The sequence below is a fragment of the Canis aureus genome, chromosome 19 (genome assembly GCF_053574225.1).
Source record: "Canis aureus isolate CA01 chromosome 19, VMU_Caureus_v.1.0, whole genome shotgun sequence".
Classification (NCBI taxonomy): Eukaryota; Metazoa; Chordata; class Mammalia; order Carnivora; family Canidae; genus Canis; species Canis aureus.
Window position 1 is genome coordinate 42,716,290 of NC_135629.1, and position 18,876 is coordinate 42,735,165.

Here is an 18,876-nt window from a genome sequence, read left to right on the forward strand (position 1 = left end):
AAGATTCATTTGTTTATTTTAGAGAGAGACAGTGAAGATGAGTGAGTGGGCATGAGAGGAAGGGCAGAGGGAGAGAATCCTCAAGCAGACTCCCTGCTGAGTGGGGCACCTGAGGATGCAGGGCTTGATCCCATGATCCTGAGATCAGGACCTGAGCCAACATCAAGAATTGCATTCTTAACCGATTGAGCTACCCAGGCGTCCTATTTTCCACCCTCCTAAGTAATGTGCCTCTAGTAATAATTCTTGAATTTTCATTTCTAGTTATTACTTGTAATATCATGTCTCCCAACAGCCCCCCACAATCCCTGCCTCCTGGCATTCATACCCTTGTGCAACCCTCTCCCACACTGTCTCAGGACTGGTCTGTGTGGCTGACACAGTACAACAGAAGTGACGGTGTCATCTGAATGCATGCCACATTCATGGCTGGGTCATAAAAAGCACTGTACATTCCTTTTACCGTCTCTCCCGGATCACTTGCTCTTGGGAGCTGAGTAAAGGAACGACATATCCTGGGGAGAGCTGTACAAAAAGAACTAAGGCTTCTTTCTACCGCTATCTGAATGAGCCTGGGAGAGGAGCCTCTAGCTCCAGTCAAGCCTTCAGATGCCTGCAACCTCATGAGAGATCTCTAAACTGCTTTTGAATTCCTGACCCACAGAAGCTGTGTGATAATAGGTATTTATTATTTTAAGTCACTAAGTTTTGGGGTAATTTGTTAGGCAGCAAAAGAGAACCATTACATTACCTACTTAAGCCCTGTGATGGAAGAGCAGGATTTTGTTCTGACATTCTCTTCACATACAAACCCACTTAGTCTCCCCATCTTTCCAATATAATTATGTCCACTTTTAGTTAAATTAAGAGTTGCATTATTAGGTCTATCTGAATATTACTTGCAGCCAAGCCATGATGTATGCAATGATTACATTTCCTTTCTTACAGAATCACACCCCCCCCCCCCCCCGTGATAAAAATAAAGTGTAAAACTCCTTTTAATATGTTCAATCAGGTACCCTAGCAGCTTGCTCCTGCATACTCTTGAGGTATTCCCTACTGGAACTCTGTCCTCACAGGAATCCCTTTCACTTCACCTACATTGGAACCCATTTCCTGAAGTCCGTTGAGTCCTCTTCCTGATTTATCCCCTTGTTCTGATGAAAAGCATCTTCTAGCAGAGTTGCTTGAGAAAGGGTATTCTATAAACTGATTTTTTTTTGTTTTTTTTTACTCATAGCACTCTGACACCAAATGTGTGGGTTTTTTTTTTCCCCTCACACAAACCAATTTTCCAACTCTCCAGACACCAACTGGTATCCTCTAATATACTTCAAACCTGACATGAACTCCCTAGGGCTGGTGCAGGTTAAGGGCTGAGTCCCACAAGACGACCTCTGCTTCAGATGCCAACTGTACTTCTGGGCAACTGGCTATAAAGTTGGGGTGGGAGTGGGGGGTGGGAATGTTCCCTACAACCTTCTCCTCAGGTGTGATAATTTGCTAAAATGGCTCACTGAACTCAGGGAAAACAATTTACTATTACTGGTTTATCACAAAGGATGCAAAGAACAGCCTGCTGAAGAGGTACAGAGGGCAAGGTCTAGAAAGGTCCTGAGCACAGGAACTTCTGTCCCTGGGGAATTGAGGGGTGCCACCTTCCCCACACGTGGCTATGTTCACCAACCTGGAAGCTCCCCAATGGTCAAAGGGTGGGACTGGAAGTTCAAACCCTCTAATCATATGGTTGCCCTCTCTGGCAACCAGCCTCATCCTGAAGCTATCCAGGGGTCCACAGAGAGTCATCTTATTAGCATAAACTCAGGTGTGGTTGAAAGAGGTTTGTTATAAATAACAATGGACACTCCTCTCACTCAGGAAATTCCAAGGGTTTGGAAGCTTTTGTGTCAGGAACTGGGAATGGAAGAGCAAATATTATAATAAAGGATGCTCTTATCATCCCTACCACTCAGGAAATTCCAAGGGTTTTAGGAGCTCTGTGCCAGGAACCAGGGAAAAAGACCAAATATGCATTCTTTTTTTTTTTTTTTTTTTTAAAGAACTGTTTTTGTTTTTTTTTTTAATATTTTATTCATTTGAGAGAGAGAGTGAGTATATGACAGGTGAGAGGGGCAGAGGGAGAAGCAGGCTCCCCCTGAGCAGGGAGCCAGATTTGAGACTCAATCCCACAACCCTGGGATCATGACCTGAGCTAACAGCAGGGTTTAACTGATGGAGCCACCCAGGTACCCGCCCAAATTCATATTCTTATTATATCACAATATCATAGGGCATATGCACAAAATGTCTGAAAATGTCTTTATTAGCTTTCAACCTGGGTGATAGTTCAGCTGGCTATAAAATTCTAAGTTGGGAATATTTTTTTTCCTATTAGAATTCTGAAGGTATTGCTCCATTGTCTTCTACTTTTGTCGCTTTTGAGAAATTTAATGCCCTTCTCAACACTAACCCTTAGTACATAACTATTTTCTCTAGAAGCTTTTAGTACTTTCTCTTTATCCTCAGAGTTCTGAACTCTTACAGGGTTACACCTTGGTGTTGGGTCCTTTCATTCACAGTGCTATCTCAATCTACAGACTTTTAGTTCTGGAGATATCTTTCCATTCTATTTCTTTGATAATTTCCTCCTCTTACTGCCTATTTTTTTCTCTCATGAGATTTCCATGAGTCAGGTGTTAGGTCTCTTGGAATGATCCTGCATTTTTTCACCTGTTCCTCATTTTGCACCTCTTTCATTTGGTCTTTCTCTTAGGAATCTTCTTCAATTTTATCTTTCAATATTTCTGTGGTTATGGTATTTTTAATTTCCAAAAGGTCTTTCTTGTTTTCTGAAGGTTCCCTGTCCCACTTTTTATTGAAAGAATCTTCTTTTAAAAAAAGATTTTATTTATTTATTCATGAGAGACACAGAGAGAGAGAGGCAGAAGCAGGTTCCATGCATGGAGCCCGACATGGGACTTGATCCCAGGTCTCCAGGATCACGCCCTGGGCCAAAGGTGGCATTAAACCGCTGAGTCACCTGGGCTGCCCAAAAAAATATTTTATTTACTTATTCATGAGAGACAGGGAGAGAGGGAGAGGGAGAGGGAGGGAGGGAGAGAGAGAGAGAGAGAGAGAGAGAGGCAGAGACACAGGCAGAGGGAGAAGCAGGCTCCATGCAGGGAGCCCGATGTGGGACTGGATCTCGGGACTCCAGGATCACACCCTGGGCGGAAGGCAGATGCTCAACCGCTAAGCCACCCAGGCATCCCTTATTGAAAGAATCTTATTCATCTTTCATGAATGCAGTATTTTCTCTAAACTCTCTCAAAATATAGTTACATTTTTTCTTTTCTTTCTCTTCCTCCTCTCCGCTTTTACTGTTTCCTCTGAGTTCTTTTCCCCTCATTTGGGGAAAAGGGGTTTTGGTCTCTGTCTTTTATGCTAGAGGCTTGCTTTAAATGCCTCCTGACACTTGGCTTTCTGCTCATACTTTTAGAAGTTGTTTGAAAGTTCTGTGTGGGGGTGGCTAGGCTCAATAACTTGTGGACTTCTTATCAGGGAGATCAAGCAAGAACCTACCATTTTACTGAGGACTCCTAAAAGAAGTACCTTTACGACTTTTTCCTCTGGGGCACACTTTATCAGAGATGGATCTTCCAATCTCTTGCATGAGAGTGCCTGCCTGCAGGTATTCTGAATCTGAGTGAGAGAGGGGGATGGTTCTATCATTCACTGCTTAGACCTTTGCCTTATAGCCCTTATTTTCAGTTTTGCTCCATATTCCATCCCCTCTTCTATGCTTGGTATGCCTCAGGTTCAATATGTAAGACTAAAACTCCTGTCTCCTGGGAGAGTAGAGGAGGAGCTGTAGGCAACTAATTGTTTTTCACACAGATTTTCAACTAATCTTCCTGTTTTCAGTATTTTGCTTCTCCAATTTTGGAACTATTCCAGAGTTCTGCATTACAAATCCTCTTTCTTCCTAATTTCTCCTCCAGCAGGCACTTTCAGTTCCTCTGGTCAAGTTCAGCACACTTCATACTTTCTGGCTTCAATATTCCATTGATCTCTCATTGGCTGATATCTCTTCTCTATTATATTAATGGTATTACAGCAGGGCAGAGGGGTTAAAATATATGTTCAATTAGTTGTGTTAAATTGCCATGAATTTATTTTTCATCTGGAAAGTAAATAGAAGACAAAAGAACAAACTGTACGTGCATAAAGAAGGTGACCTGGATTCCCCCCAAAAGCTCAACTAAAGAGAAGGCAGGCCTATCTTGGGATATGCTAGCCAGATTACAACTGAATTCTGTGGTCTGTTAATTAAAGGGAAGAACAAATTTGTCTTTATCTACAAGAGGGAGACCAAGATGGGAAAGGGTCTGGAAGTTGCACCTTAAGAGAAATGGTTAAGGATAGCTCATTTGTAAAAGATAATTTGGGGAGAGAGGTGGGATACAGTAGCTGTCCTCAAGCCCTAGAAGGGCCATGACATGGATGAAGGCAGATCTAAAAGTGACAGGGAGGCAGACTTTAGTTTATTATAAAGAATAAGAGCCTATCACCTAAGAATGTTTAGGGGAGTCCTGCACTAGTTCCAGAACTATTAAGGGACCTTTCAATACTACAATCCTAGGACACTTCATTTTTGTGAAAAGCTTTAAAAAATGCAAATACTCTCATTTATAATCTCAGTTGAAAAAAGTCACTCAAAAAAAGAGATGATCATTTATTGAGTTCCTTTTTGCTGAGTACCCACTATACATTCTTTTCTCATTTTAGTCCTCATGGCAACCTTCTACATTAAGTAGCTGCTGCAAATTTCATTTTGTAGAAGAGGAAACCAAGATTTAGAAGTCACGTAACTTGCCCCAAAATTAAGTAGCTATGTATATAAAAGAGAAAGAATTATGCTCGAGCTGTTTATTAGTGGAGCTTGAGAGGGATCCAGTAAATAACACACCTCCTCCCAGCTCAAGTTCTCAGCCAATTGGGAAATTTTTGAAATAATAAAAAGCCTACACGTGATAAAAATTATATCAAATTAAACACACACATACACACCAGTGAATAAAAGTAAAGCTGGGGAAATCTAAGTAAGAGTGGTAGATTATATCACTATCAATATCCTAGTTGTGATGTTGTACCAGTTTTGTAAGTTATGACCATATGGGAAATTGGGCAAAGGGTATATAGGATCTCACTGCTATTATTTCAAATAACTACATGTGAATCTACAATTATCTCAAAATAAAAAGTTCATTTAAAAAAGGGGACAGGGCACCTGGGTGGTGCAGTTAGTTAAGTGTCCAGCCTTTTGGTTGAAGCTCAGATAGTGATTTTAGGGTCTTAAGATTGAGCCCTGCATCAGGCTCTGCAATCAGCACAGAGTCTGCTTGAGAGTCTCTCTCTCCCCTTCTGCCCCTCCCACTCGTGCATGCTCTCTCTCTAAAATAAATAAATACATCTTTTTTTTTTTTTTAATTTATTTATTTACGATGGTCACACTCAGAGAGAGAGAGAGAGGCAGAGACACAGGCAGAGAGAGAAGCAGGCTCCATGCACCAGGAGCCCGACGTGGGACTCGATCCCGGGTCTCCAGGATCGTGCCCTGAGCCAAAGGCAGGCGCCAAACCGCTGCGCCACCCAGGGATCCCTAAATACATCTTTTTATTTAAAAAAACATAATCAATTAAAAAGGGACAAAGCAAATGGGAAATAAAAATATTCTTTTATTATTGATAAGCTATGGCCTACATGGGAGGACAAGTGTGTTTCCTATTTTAACATCTTGAATTATTCAGGCCCATGCAAAGGCCACTTTCTCCACTGATCTGCAATTATACTGTTACCTCAAATCTTTCCCACCTATCCATTCCTACGATGGCAAAGAAATGTGAAATGGTAGAACAGAATTTACAAAAAAATAATCAGTGAGCAACATATAATTGGTTGGTCAGAAAGGGCAATACTATTTGGTATACATCCCTACTTTTAATCACATTTTGCAATGCCCACTCTCAGGCAATACTTGTTATAAAAATATACCAATAGAATGGAATCAGACTTAATTTAAGGTATTGGAAAGAGTCAGGGCAAGGGCAGAAGAAAGAAGTGAATCTGTGGGATAATGAAACACTCTGAACTGAAAGAATTAAACTCATGATCACATATGGAAGCTGCCTGGGCTGGTTCAGGATATCAGGTCTCTGTGCACACAGCACACACCTAATGCCTGCGCTCACACTACCACTTAATAAGCATGTGTATGAGCACCAGCCACGTAACCACTGTGGGATGATATACAATGACTAGCATCTAAAAAACAAATTAGGGGCAATCACAGGACCTCCTGGGTACATAAACATCTCCAAATTTACTTCGAAGAAAAAAGAAAGAAATTCCAACTGAGAGCCCAAACAACTTCCACTAAAACTGCAGCAAAGACTTAGCACTTGTGCCACTTGGCTTCTACAAAGAGTGGATGTATAACCTCTGTCTGAGCAGAGGCTTGGCGCAGTATGATCTGAAGAGGAGACTGAAGCATTTCTCCTCACCTATAGGGTTCCTCCATGTATTTTTTAAATTATGAAGCCCCTGTAGCTTTAATGCCCATTAACAGTTTTGTTTGGAAAATTAAGAGCTAATAGAGCTAATAGAGGGGAGGAAGATAAAGTTTAAAAACAAGTCAATGGGTAACTTAAATCCACATGTGCTGCAACTCCTCTACTCAGTTTTAAAAATCATGGAACACACTATTCCTTTGATAAATATTAAAAATCAAAGAGGCCTCCATGCTGCAAGTATAGATAGGAAAACGATATGATATGAAGCTGGAAAAGTAGATATGGTACTTAGGAATTCTACATTTTGCTTTAAGAGCGTTAGGAAACCAGGAAGAGTCTCTAAGGCAACAGGGCCACTCTGCAGGGAGAGCATGAGCTGGGAGTTGCCATTCACTTAAATCAGAAACAAGAGAGAGGGGCTATGTTGGGGGGTAGAAGATTGAGTCAAGTTTTAGACAAGTTGTCACGGAGTGCCTGGGAGGCATCCAAGCAGAGATACTGTGTAGGAAGTTGATGGTACGTCTGGAACACAAAGAGATGGAGTCTAGGCTCAAATGACACTTTCAGGATGTGTCAGTGTAGAGATGAGAAGCAGTCACTGAGGGAGAGAACTTGGAGCACAAAGAGGGTTTAAGACAGCCTGGAGGAAGTCTAACATTTAAAGCTCACCTAGTAGAAAATGCATCCACAAGGCAATAGAAGGAAAGTACAGAAAGGAAGAGAAAAGGAGAAGAGAAGCAAGGACACGCCTAGAGGAAGAGAAGAGCGTGAGATCAGCCGTGGCATCAATGCCACCAGACAGGCTGTATGGTAAACACAGAAGCTAGAAGGCCCTCACCAGCAAGGTCACCTCATGCAGGCTTCCTCCACCCTTGGCTTCCCAACTTATGAGATAGATCATTCCTATTCCTCTGACTTCTCAAGAGGCTTTTTTTTTTTTTTTTTAAGATTTTATTTATTTGAGAGAGAGAGAGAGACAGACAGACAGACAGACAGACAGACACCATGAGCAGGAGGAAGGGGCAGAGGGAGAGAGAGAAGCAAAATCCACGCTGAGCAGGGAGCCTGACACAGGGCTTGATCCCAGGACCCTGAGATCACGACCTGAGCCAAAGCAACTGACTGAGCCATCCAGGTGCCCCTCAAGAGTTTTTAAGATCAAATAAAAAGGTGTGGGATCCCTGGTGGTACATACAAATCGTGCCAGTTTCCTAGCACCTGCCTTTGGCCCAGGGCGTGATCCTGGAGACCCGGGATCGAATCCCACGTCAGGCTCCCGGTGCATGGAGCCTGCTTCTCCCTCTGCCTATGTCTCTGCTTCTCTCTCTCTCTCTCTCTCTCTCTCTCTGTGTGTGTGACTATCATAAATAAATTTTTTTTAAAAAATTAAAAAAATATATAAAGGTGTAAGAAAATAGTTGATATGTCATTTGACCAAATCACCTCAGCCACTCCAAATTCCTAAGTTCCCAGGGGGAAAGAAGTGTTGTCCTGTGCAGACCATGCTGATGTTGCTGCCAATCCTGGGTCATTTGGACGGATGCATCTGCACTAATTTGTCCCAGCTTGGCCACCAATGGGGTGGGACTCAAGGGCACATTTACAAACCTGTCAGAGGTTCTCCACAAGGATATAATCTCCACAAGATGAATAAATAACTGGATGGATGGGCTCTGGAAGAGACTGAAGCTAGTTAGCTTTTTCTGAGCAGGGCCTCAGAATTGCAAAGTTGGGCTTATTAAATTAAGTGATATATGATACACAGAAAAATACCCTAGCACAGTGTCAGGCATTTAGCAAAGATTTAACAAAAGTTATTGTTTTGCACCCAGCTGAGAGACACAGTCATAGAAGACTAAGATATAAATAACTGAAATCCTCACAAGTCCAGTCTGATTTAGAGAGATTAAAACTCTTGAGTTTCAGAGCCCACGCTCTACTACAGATATATAAGCAAGCTACCCAATTTTACTATACTTTGTTCCAGGTTGGCTTGGATTTCCAGGTAGAATTATTACTTACGGTAGTATAGCAAGGAATATAGCTTAAAAAAAAAAAAAAGTAAGATTCTCAAGAAAAGCACTATAAATACTGGTAAAGTCACTGTGATCCACCACGCTATTAGACAATATGAGAAAACACAGCATTAAAGGTCAAAATATGTGCCCATCTCCTTTATCTGCTCATCCCAGGGGAGACAGAGAGCACAAGCCATATGGTACATACAAATCGTGCCAGTTTCCAGGGCAGCTATTCTTTCTGTAATGATACAGGCAAATCTCTTCCCTCCACCCCTGAGTCTCAGTTTCTTCATCTGCAAATAAGGGGCTCTAACTAGAACAGGTTTCTCAACTGGTAGTAATTGTATTAATAGCACTAGCCTGGGACGCCTATGTGGCTCAGTGGTTGAGTGTATGCCTTCTACTTGGGTTGTGATCCTGGAGTTCCGGGATTGAGTCCCGAGCCTGCTTCTCCTCTTTCTGCCTATGTCTCTGCCTGTCTCTGTGTCTCTCATGAATAAATAAATAAAATCTTAAAAAAACACACACACACACAAAAAACAAAACACTAGCCTAACATGAATTCGGTAAAGCTTTTCTTTTTGATCATGATGGCATCTACACACATCTGAAAAGTAATTATACACACATCTTAAAGGCATCATTTCTCTGCCCAACAGATTGGAGCACGTGTGGATGAGGGCCCCTGGCGATAACCCTGTAGAAGCCCTGGGGCACAGAAAACTCTGTACCAGAGGTTCTCCAAGGTCCCTCCTGGTTAGTAGAGTCTGAGACTATAAGCAAAAGGAATGAAAAATCCTGAGCACCTCATCATCCACTTAAGTTTTGACTTGCTTTAACACATACTCATATGTGCACACATGCATGCACACCTAGCTTCCATGTTTTTCCTTGGAAAGACTGGGAAATTTTCCATTCACAGCCCTGCTTTGGTGGTATCTTTAGATCAACAGGGATAGTGTAGCATGATACCACAAATTCTGTTCCCTATCAAAAGGCAGGTGGAGCTCAAGATTCAACCAGCTGCTTATTCAAGCAGGAAAAGCAGCACGGCAAAATCTGAGTTGGGAGTAATCTGAAACAAAGGAAGCAAAAGATATGCCCAGAATAGATTTCTCTTTGATGGAAAACATTTTGATGTTATTGCTCCTACCTTCAAGCATCTCACAATGAACATAAATAAAACACGAAGTGAACACTTAAGTGCCCAGCCTGTGCAGACAGATTACACTTGGGATAAGTGGGATTTAAGACTAAGCTTTCAGGCAGTCACATGAGATGCTGAAAGTGCATAATGGTAATCCATAATTTTATTGAGGCACAAATTTGAATCATAAAGGCCATGAAGCTGGTAAGAATGTGTTTAAGAAATAGAGATGTACTAAGGATGGATTAATCTCTAAAATTCCTTTAGCCTAGAAAATCAGTAATTATAAATCCTTTAAGACAGCATATCATGGTAGATAAGAACAAGTATCTGGAGCTAAATCACCTAGGTTCAAAACTAGGTATGCTAGCTGCGTGATTATGGGCTATTTATTCAATCTCTCTGTGCCTCAATTCACACAACTGCAAGATAAGGCTAAAAAGTACCTCCCTCACGGGGTTACTGTGAGGGTTAAGTTAGCTAACATCTATAAGGCATTTAAAATAGTGCATGGCATATATTAAGTGTGATACAATAGCTTGTTAAATGAATAAAATGTCCTCAAATTTAAAACGTTATAGATATTATTTTTAAGACCTTTAGAGAAGGGGTCAGCAAACTATAGTCTATGGACCCAAATCTGCCCTGCCTTGTTTTTATGTGGCCCATAACCTGAGTCTAGTTTCACATTTTTATTTATTTGGGGGAAAAAATATTGAAAAAAGACTAGTATTTCATGACATGTCAAAATTATATGAAATCCAAATTTCGGTGTCCACATACAAAATTTTATTGGAACACAGACATGTCCATACCATGGCAAAGTTGGCAAAGCTGTGACAGTGATTCAATGGCCTGCAAAGTAAAAAATATTTACTATCTGCCTCTTTACAGAAAAAGTTTCCTACCCTCTGCTCTAGAGTCATAGGGAACATATATTACGAAGAGGGATTGAATACATTCTTTAGAAAGAAGATACTGATCACTTATTTAAGACCCCTCACCCCACATCACACCTGATCTGCTAGTAGTCACAACTCCTCTTGCTGAACTAGTATGAACTTTGTGGAATCCAATAGTGTCTTATACAAAATGCTCCTTTTTAAAGGAAATGAGCTGAGCCTGAAATAAAGGCTTCACCCTGGAGCCATTAATGACCTGTATGGGCCTGCCTACCACCAATGTCATTTTTTTTTAACTTCAGTTTTTTAACCATAGTTATACAATTATTCTTTTTGCCCCTTGCCCCCATGGAGTGTAAATGCTAATTAGGCTCAGTAATAATGTAGCCTTATCCATCAGAAATATAAGAGGGAGGCAGCCTGCATGGAGATGCCTTGAAGCATCCGCTTTCCTACCTCAGATGTCAACCAAGTCCCCACCTTATTCAGCAACTGCAAAGCACAAAGCCAGCTCAGGGCAGCACTCTGCCACCAAACAAAGTCTTATTCAGATGTTAGATGAGTAGGGCTATTCCATATTGGAGATGTCAAGCCTCAGTCACAGGCACTGTATTTTTCTGTTCTTACCCATTCCAGTAGTAGACTTCAGACTCCCTGAGGGTCTTGTACATCACTTTTATAGCTTAGTAAATAGTCACTAAAATTAAAATACTGACTCTATCTTCAACAGCAGCCCAGAAAGTCAACAATTCCCTGTGAAAATAAATTAACCCCACAGAAGACGTAGCACTTTCACTGAAGGTTATAGTCAAAGTGGACAGCAGGTTCTCTCAGTTAAATTTAGAAAAGCATATCGGAGATGAGGCAGGGACCCTTATGATTTTCCACTCATGTCCTTCAAATTGTTCTTATATAAATAGATACAGTAAATCTGCACGCAATTGTAGCACTTGAGGGCTACTATCATGACAATCTATTATCTATTATTTACCATTAACTACAGATATCTAAATAGCTATATAATATAGATAAAGCTATTAACTATAATGTTAATAACATATAGTACATTAACTATTAATTATCCATAATATAATGATGATTAAAATAGTCTATTACTGAACTATTTTAGGTTACTTGAAAGTTAGCAGAAAATACTTGTGGTTCAACACATGCGACTAGAAACCTTCCAAAAACATGATTAGCTATAGACTCCATCACATGTCGGCTCTGTCCAGTGCTCCTTACCTTCTTCTGGGATCTTCTATCTTCATTCCAATCACACTACATAGCATATGATCTAAGCCCTATCAATGAATGAGACCCTGCCTTGGGACTTCTCAAATGAGAAAGAAGAGGGACAATCCTCCTAGGATAGGCAAGGAGTCATCAGATGGTCCAACACCTCCATGTATGAAAAACCACTGTGCAGTGGGAGGAGGGTGTTGACCATTGAGGGAAGTGTCTTGGCAGCATTCAGTCCCTGGCCCATCATCAACACTGTCCTTTTTTCCAGCTTGATTACATGAACCAATAAATGGCTGGTCTTGCTGAGGGTAATTCTGTTATTAAGAGCCAGAGTTCTGAGCAAGGAAGTTCAGAGAAAGCCCTGGGAGAAAGCGGAAAAGGGGGACCTTCCTGGATTTAGTAGATGGTTATACCTAAAGGTGGCTTTAGCTCTGAATAGGTCTCTGTGGTGCCTCAAGGCCCCCATTCTGCTCACCAGTCAGGTCTTAAAGGATTATAACACTTATACAATAAAGATGCAATTTCTTCCCAAACTGATGTGCAGATCTGATGCAACTCCTATCAAAACCACAGCAAGATTATTTTTATAGATATAGACAAGATTCTTCAGGCAAAGGAACTAAAATAGCTGAAACAATTTTGAGTAATAAAGTGTAAATGGCCTATAAGCACATGAAAAGATGTTCAACATCATTAGTCATCAGGGAAATGCAAATCAAAACTACCATAAGATACTACTTATATACAAATGATAGCTGGCTACCGAAAAAACCAAACCAATACAAAAAAACAAAACAAAAAAATCCAGATAATAAGTGTTGATGAAGATGTGGAGAAACTAGAAGTCTTGGGCAGCCAGGTGGCTCAGAGATTTAGCGCCGCCTTCAGCCCAGGGCCTGATTCTGGAGACCCAGGATTGAGTCCCACGCCAGGTTCCCTGCATGGAGCCTGCTTCTCCCTCTGCCTGTGTCTCTGCCTCTCTCTCTCTCTCTCCTTCTCTGTGTCTCTCATTAATAAATAAATAAAATCTTAAAAAAAAAAACAAAACTAGAAGTCTTGTGTACTTCCTACTGCTGGTAGGAATATAAAATGGCGCAGCCACTGCAGCTAAGTCTGGAGGCTCCTCAAAAAGTTAAACATAGAATAATAACATGACACAGCAATTCTGCTCCTAGGTATATATCCAAAAGAACTGAAAGCACAGTCTCAAAGAGATTCATGTGTTCACATGTTCACAGCTGCATTATTCACAATCACCAAAATGTGGAAACAACCCAGATGCCCATCAACAGATGAATGGATATACAAAATGTGATATATGCATACAACAGAATATAATGTAGTCTTAAAAAGGAATGAAATAAAAAAAAAAAAAAGGAATGAAATCAAGAGAATGAGAAAATAAGCCACAGACAGGGGGAGGAAACGTTTGCAAAAGACATATCTGATAAAGGGCTACTCAAAACATACAAATAACTCTTGAAACCTAACAATAAGAAGACAAGTGAATTTTAAAAATGGGCAAAAAGCTAATAACAGCCATTTCAGCAAAGAAGATACACAGATGGCAAATAAGTATATGAAAAGGTGTTCCACACCGTGTCATTGGGAAATGCAAATTAAAACAAGTTATCTCCATGTATCCATTAGAATGGCCAAAATCCAGAACACCAATAACATCAAATGCTGACAAAGATGTGCAGCATCGGGAACTCTCATTGACTGCTAGTTGGAATGCAAAATGGTACAGCCACTTTGGAAGACAGTTTGGCATTTTTAAAAAAATAAAACTAAACATATTCTTTTTAAAAAAAAATATTTTATTTATTTATTTATTTATTTATTTATTTATTTATTTATTTATGAGAGAGAGAGAGAGAGAGAGAGACCCGCAGAGACACAGGCAGAGACAGAAGCAGGCTCCATGCAGGGAGCCCAACATGGGACTTGATCCCCGGTCTCCAGGATCACACCCCGGGATGAAGGCGGCGCTAAACCACTGAGCCACTGGGGCGGCTGCCCAAACTAAACATATTCTTACCATACAATCTAGCAATCACACTCCCTGAGATTTTCCCAAAGGACTTAAAAACCTATGTCCACACAAAAACCTGCACATGAATGTTTATAGCAGCTATATCTGTAATTGCCAAAAGTTAAAAGCAACCAAGATGTCTTTCAGGAGCTGAGCGGAAAAATAAGCTGTGGTCCATCAGACAATGGAATCTTATTCAGCACAGAAAGAAATGAGCTATTAAGCCTTGAAGACATAGAGAAACTTTAAATGTATATTACTAAGGGAAAGAAGCCAGTATGAATAGGCTACATACAAAATGATCCTGACATCCGAGAAAAGGCAAACTATGAAGACAATGAAAAGATCAGTGGTTGCCAGAGGTTGTGGGGAAGGAGGGATGAATAGGTGGAGCACAGATGAGTTTTAAAGCAGGGAAACTATTCTGTATGATACTTTAATGGTGCATATATGTCATTATACATGTGAAGAACTACAGAACATATGACACTACGAGTGAACCCTAATGTAAATTATAATCTTTGGGTGATAATGAGGTGTTCATGTGGGTTTGATTATAACAAATGTACCACTCTGGTTCAGGAATTGATAGTGGGGGGTCCTCTGTATGTTGCGGGGGTAGGGGGATATGGGAAATCTGCATCTTCTGCTCAATTTTACTGTGAACCTAAAACAATTTTTTTTTTAAAGATTTTATTTATTTATTCAAGAGAGACACACACACACAGAGAGAAAGAGAGGCAGAGACACAGGCAGAAAGCAGGCTCCATGCAGGGAGCCTGACATGGGACTCGATCCCAGGTCTCCAGGATCACACCCCAGGCTGCAAGTGGCGCTAAACCGCTGTGCTACCGGGGCTGCCCCTAAAACTACTTTAAAAAATAAAACCTTTTTTTTTTTTTTTTTCGGTAAACTGTACTCCCAACTCGGGAGTGGGGCTCGAACTCACGACCCCAAGATCAAGAGTCGCGTGTTCTTTTTTAATTTTTAAAAAGATTTTTATTCATTTATTCATGAGAGACACAGAGACATAGGCAGAGGGAGAAGCAGACTCCATGCAGGGAGCCTGAGGTGGGGACTCAATCCCGGGTCTCTGGGATCATGACCTGAACCAAAGGCAGACACTCAACCGCTGAGCCACCCAGGCATTCCAAGAGTCGCGTGTTCTACCAACTGAGCCAGCCGGGTGCTTTAAGCCCTTTTTGTTTTTTTTAAAGGAATGAATTTCTAATACATACTACAATGTGGATGAACCTTGAAAACATTATACTAAGTGAAATCAACCAGACCCAAAAGACAAACATTGTATGATTCTATTTATAGGAAGGGTTTAGAATAGGCAAAATCAGAGACAGAAAAGAGACTAGAGGGCACCTGGGTGGCTCAGTGGTTGAGCATCTCTGCCTTTGGTTCAGGGAGTGATCCTGGGGTTCTGGGATTGAGTCCCATATCAGGCTCCCCACAGGGAGCCTGCTTCTCCCTCTGCCTATGTCTCTGCCTCTCTCTCTGTGTCTCTCATAAATAAATAAATAAAATCTAAAAAACAAAAGAGGCTACAAGGGGCCAGGGGAAGAGGTGATAGAGAATTATTGCTCAGTGGTTATAGGGTTCTGCTTTGGGTGATGAAAAGTTTTGTAATAATAGACGTTGTGCATAGTTACACAACATTGTAAATACATTTAATTGATTAAAGATTAGGGTTAATGATTTCTTTAGAATAGATTCTATTATTAATCTATTAATCTATTCTTTAGAATATTCTATTCTTTAGAATAGATTAATGATTAGGATTAAAGGAGTTAATGATTTCTTTAGAATAGATAACATTTAAGGAAGGGATCAGGTGAGAATGACCAGAAGCTATCATATACACATTTCAGACGATATGGGTCTAGATACTCCAATGACCCAGGCAGCTATGGCTCCAAGGAACAACACCTGGACCCTCATCCTTGTTCCAACCAGTTCCTAGATGCCTGAGGGGACACATACATGAAACCACCTTCTTCAATAAAAACCCCTAGACTCCAAACAAATATCGGTTTCCCAGATACTCTATCTGTACCTGTATTCTCTCTATATCTTCAATAAACTCTGCTTTCACCTCTTGCTAGCTTGCATTTGATTTCCATCCATCCTCTGGGTCCCCATGGCATCATAATGACAACTGAATTATACACTTAAAATGGTTTAAAAGGGGGGGTGCCTGGGTGGCTCAGTCAGTTAAGCATCTGCCTTCAGTTTGGGTCATGATCCTGGGGTCCTGGGATCCAGCCCTGCTTTGGGCTCCCTGGTCAGCAGGGAGTCTGCTTTCCCTCTCCCTCTGCTGTTCCCCCTGCTTGTGCGCTCTCATAAATAATAAATAAATAAATAAATAAATAAATAAATAAATAAATAAATAAATAAATAAAATCTTTTAAAAAATGGTTTAAAAAGTAAAAATCGTAATAATAAAAATAGTGTAATGCGGGGCAACACTGGTGGCCCAGCGGTTTAGCGCCACCTTTAGCCCGGGGTGTGATCCTAGGGACCCGGGATCGAGTCCCACGTCAGGCTCCCTGCATGGAGCCTGCTTCTCTGTGTGTCTTTCATGAATAAATAAATAAAATCTTAAAAAAAAAAACAGTGTAATGGAAGAATAAAGTGGGAGGAATCACTCTCCTCATTTCAAGATTTACTACATGGCCAGAATAAGCAAAACTGCATGGTACTGGTGTAGGGATAGGGACCTTGACCAAAAGAATAGAACCAAGGATCCAGAAGTAACCCTACACATGGCCAACTGATTCTTGACAAAGATATAAAAGCATCTGTACCTCAAATGGAGGAAAGGGGAAGTCTTTTGAGCAAATGGGGCTGGAGAAACTGCATATCCACAGGCAAAAGAAGTTCAACTTACACTTCAGTTTATATAAAAATTAACTCAACAGGGATCATAGATTTTTAAGTGCAAATATTAAAAATATAGAACTTTGAGGGGTGCCTGGGTGACTCGGTAGGTTGATCGTCCAACTCTGTTTCAGCTCAGGTCATGATCTCAGGGCTGTGGAATCCAGCCCCACCTTGGATTCCACACTCAGTGTGGAGTCTGCTGGGGGATTTTCTCCTTTCATCTCTCCCCCCTCCCACACACATGCATGCACTCTCTCTCATGAATAAATAAATCTTTTAAAAAAAATAGAACTTTTACAAGAAAACACAGGAGAAAATCTTCAAGACCCAGGGCTTGGTAAAGAGTTCTCAGATATGAGATCAAAACTACAGTTTATAAGGAAAAGATTTGATCAATTCAACTAAATCACAATTTAAGACTTTTGCTTGGTAAAAAACCCTGTTAAGGGAATTAAAAGACAATCCACAGACTGGGAGAAATATTTGCAAACTTGCAATATAAATAATTAAATTTTATTTTCAAATTAAATACAGGTGCGATTTCCCTGGGCTTTCAATCATATTTGCTGTGAAATGGGGAGAATTATATTGACCTTAAGAAAATCTTTTTTTCAAAAGAATAAAAAGAAAATATTTTTTTCAAGATTAAATGATACAAAAGAAATGAAAAGCTCTTTTAAACTAACGAGACACTCAGCAGGATCTCTAGAGCTCAGATCTTAGATCTTATCCCTTCTCTGCAGGAATCCAAGGACAGGGGATCAGCAGAGTATGTTTTCTGTATGGTAGGAACAGGCTTCTCCAGAACTGAATAAGTGTCAGATTCCCAGATCCATCACAATGGAAAACCATGCTGGCGTAGAAATCCTCCATTACACACTCTGAGAGGTGTATGATGAAATAAAAATGAAAGTATTATTTGCAAATTACACTTGTATATTTGTACTATTTCTTGCAAATAATATTATTTAGTAACAGGACTTGATACTAATCAGTACTATATTCTTATTTGCTAAATATGAGTCCATTTGACAAAGGACTTCCAAAGGATATACAGGGATGCCTGGGTGGTGCAGTGGTTGAGCGTCTGCCTTTGGCTCAGGGCATGATCCTGGGGTCTGGGATCGAGTCCCACATCAGGCTCCTTGCAGGTAGCCTGCTTCTCCCTCTGCCTATGTCTCTCTCTCTCTCTCATGAATAAATAAATAAAATCTCTTTAAAAAAAATAAAGGATATACAGATGGTAAATAAACACACAGGATGTTCAACAACACTACCCACTAGGAAAATGCAAATTAAAATCACACTTAGATATCACTATACATTCAACAAAATGGCTACAATAAAAAACAATGGTAATAGCAATTGCTGGTGAGGATGCAGAACTGAGTCACTCATTATATCAGGGTTCTCCAGATAAACAGAAGTGTTGTGTGTGCATGTGTGTGCATATTTGGGGAGGGAGTGAGAGAAAGGAGGAAAGGAGGGAGAAGAAGGGAGACTGATTTTAAGGAACAGGCTCACACAATCATGGGGGCTGGCAAGTTCAATATCTAGAGTGGACTTACAGGATGGAGATATAGGTAAGATTTGATGTTGCATTCTACAGTCTGAAATCTGCAAGCAAGCCTCCCCAGGTGGAAAAATCAGACAGGGTGTCTGTGTTACAATCTCGAAGAATTGTTTCTTCTTCAAGAAACCTCCATTTTTGCAGGTGAGGCCTTCAATAATTATAGGAGGCCCACCCACATTATGAAAGGTAATCTACTCTGCCCAAAGTATACTAATTTAAATGTTAACCACATCTGAAAAATACCTTCACAATCACCTTCTAGATTGGTGTTTGACCAAACAACTGGGCACCACTGCTTAGTCAATTTGATCCCTAAAATTAACCATTGTATTTATACATGTTGGTAGGAACATAAAATGGGACTGCCACTCTAGAAACCAGTTTGGCACTGTCTGCTAAAACTGAAAATCAATTTACTGGATGACCTAGCAATTGTACTCTTGGGCATTTATCCCAAAAAAGGAAAACCTACCTTCATGCAAAATTCAG

The 18,876-nt window shown here is 40.5% G+C and overlaps 1 protein-coding gene across 5 annotated transcripts in view; it reads right to left on the reverse strand.

Annotated features, from left to right (window-relative positions):
• KLHL18 (kelch like family member 18) overlaps nt 1-18,876 on the reverse strand; it is a 56,131-nt gene that overhangs the window by 23,790 nt on the left and 13,465 nt on the right. The window contains exon 1 of one of the 5 annotated variants that reach the window (XM_077859110.1): nt 11,888-11,995. The exons of the other annotated variants lie outside the window; for them this stretch is intronic. The gene's annotated coding sequence lies outside the window, so the exon portion shown is untranslated. Of the gene's footprint in view, nt 1-11,887; nt 11,996-18,876 lie in introns of those variants that run through there. 5 annotated transcript variants of the gene reach the window in all.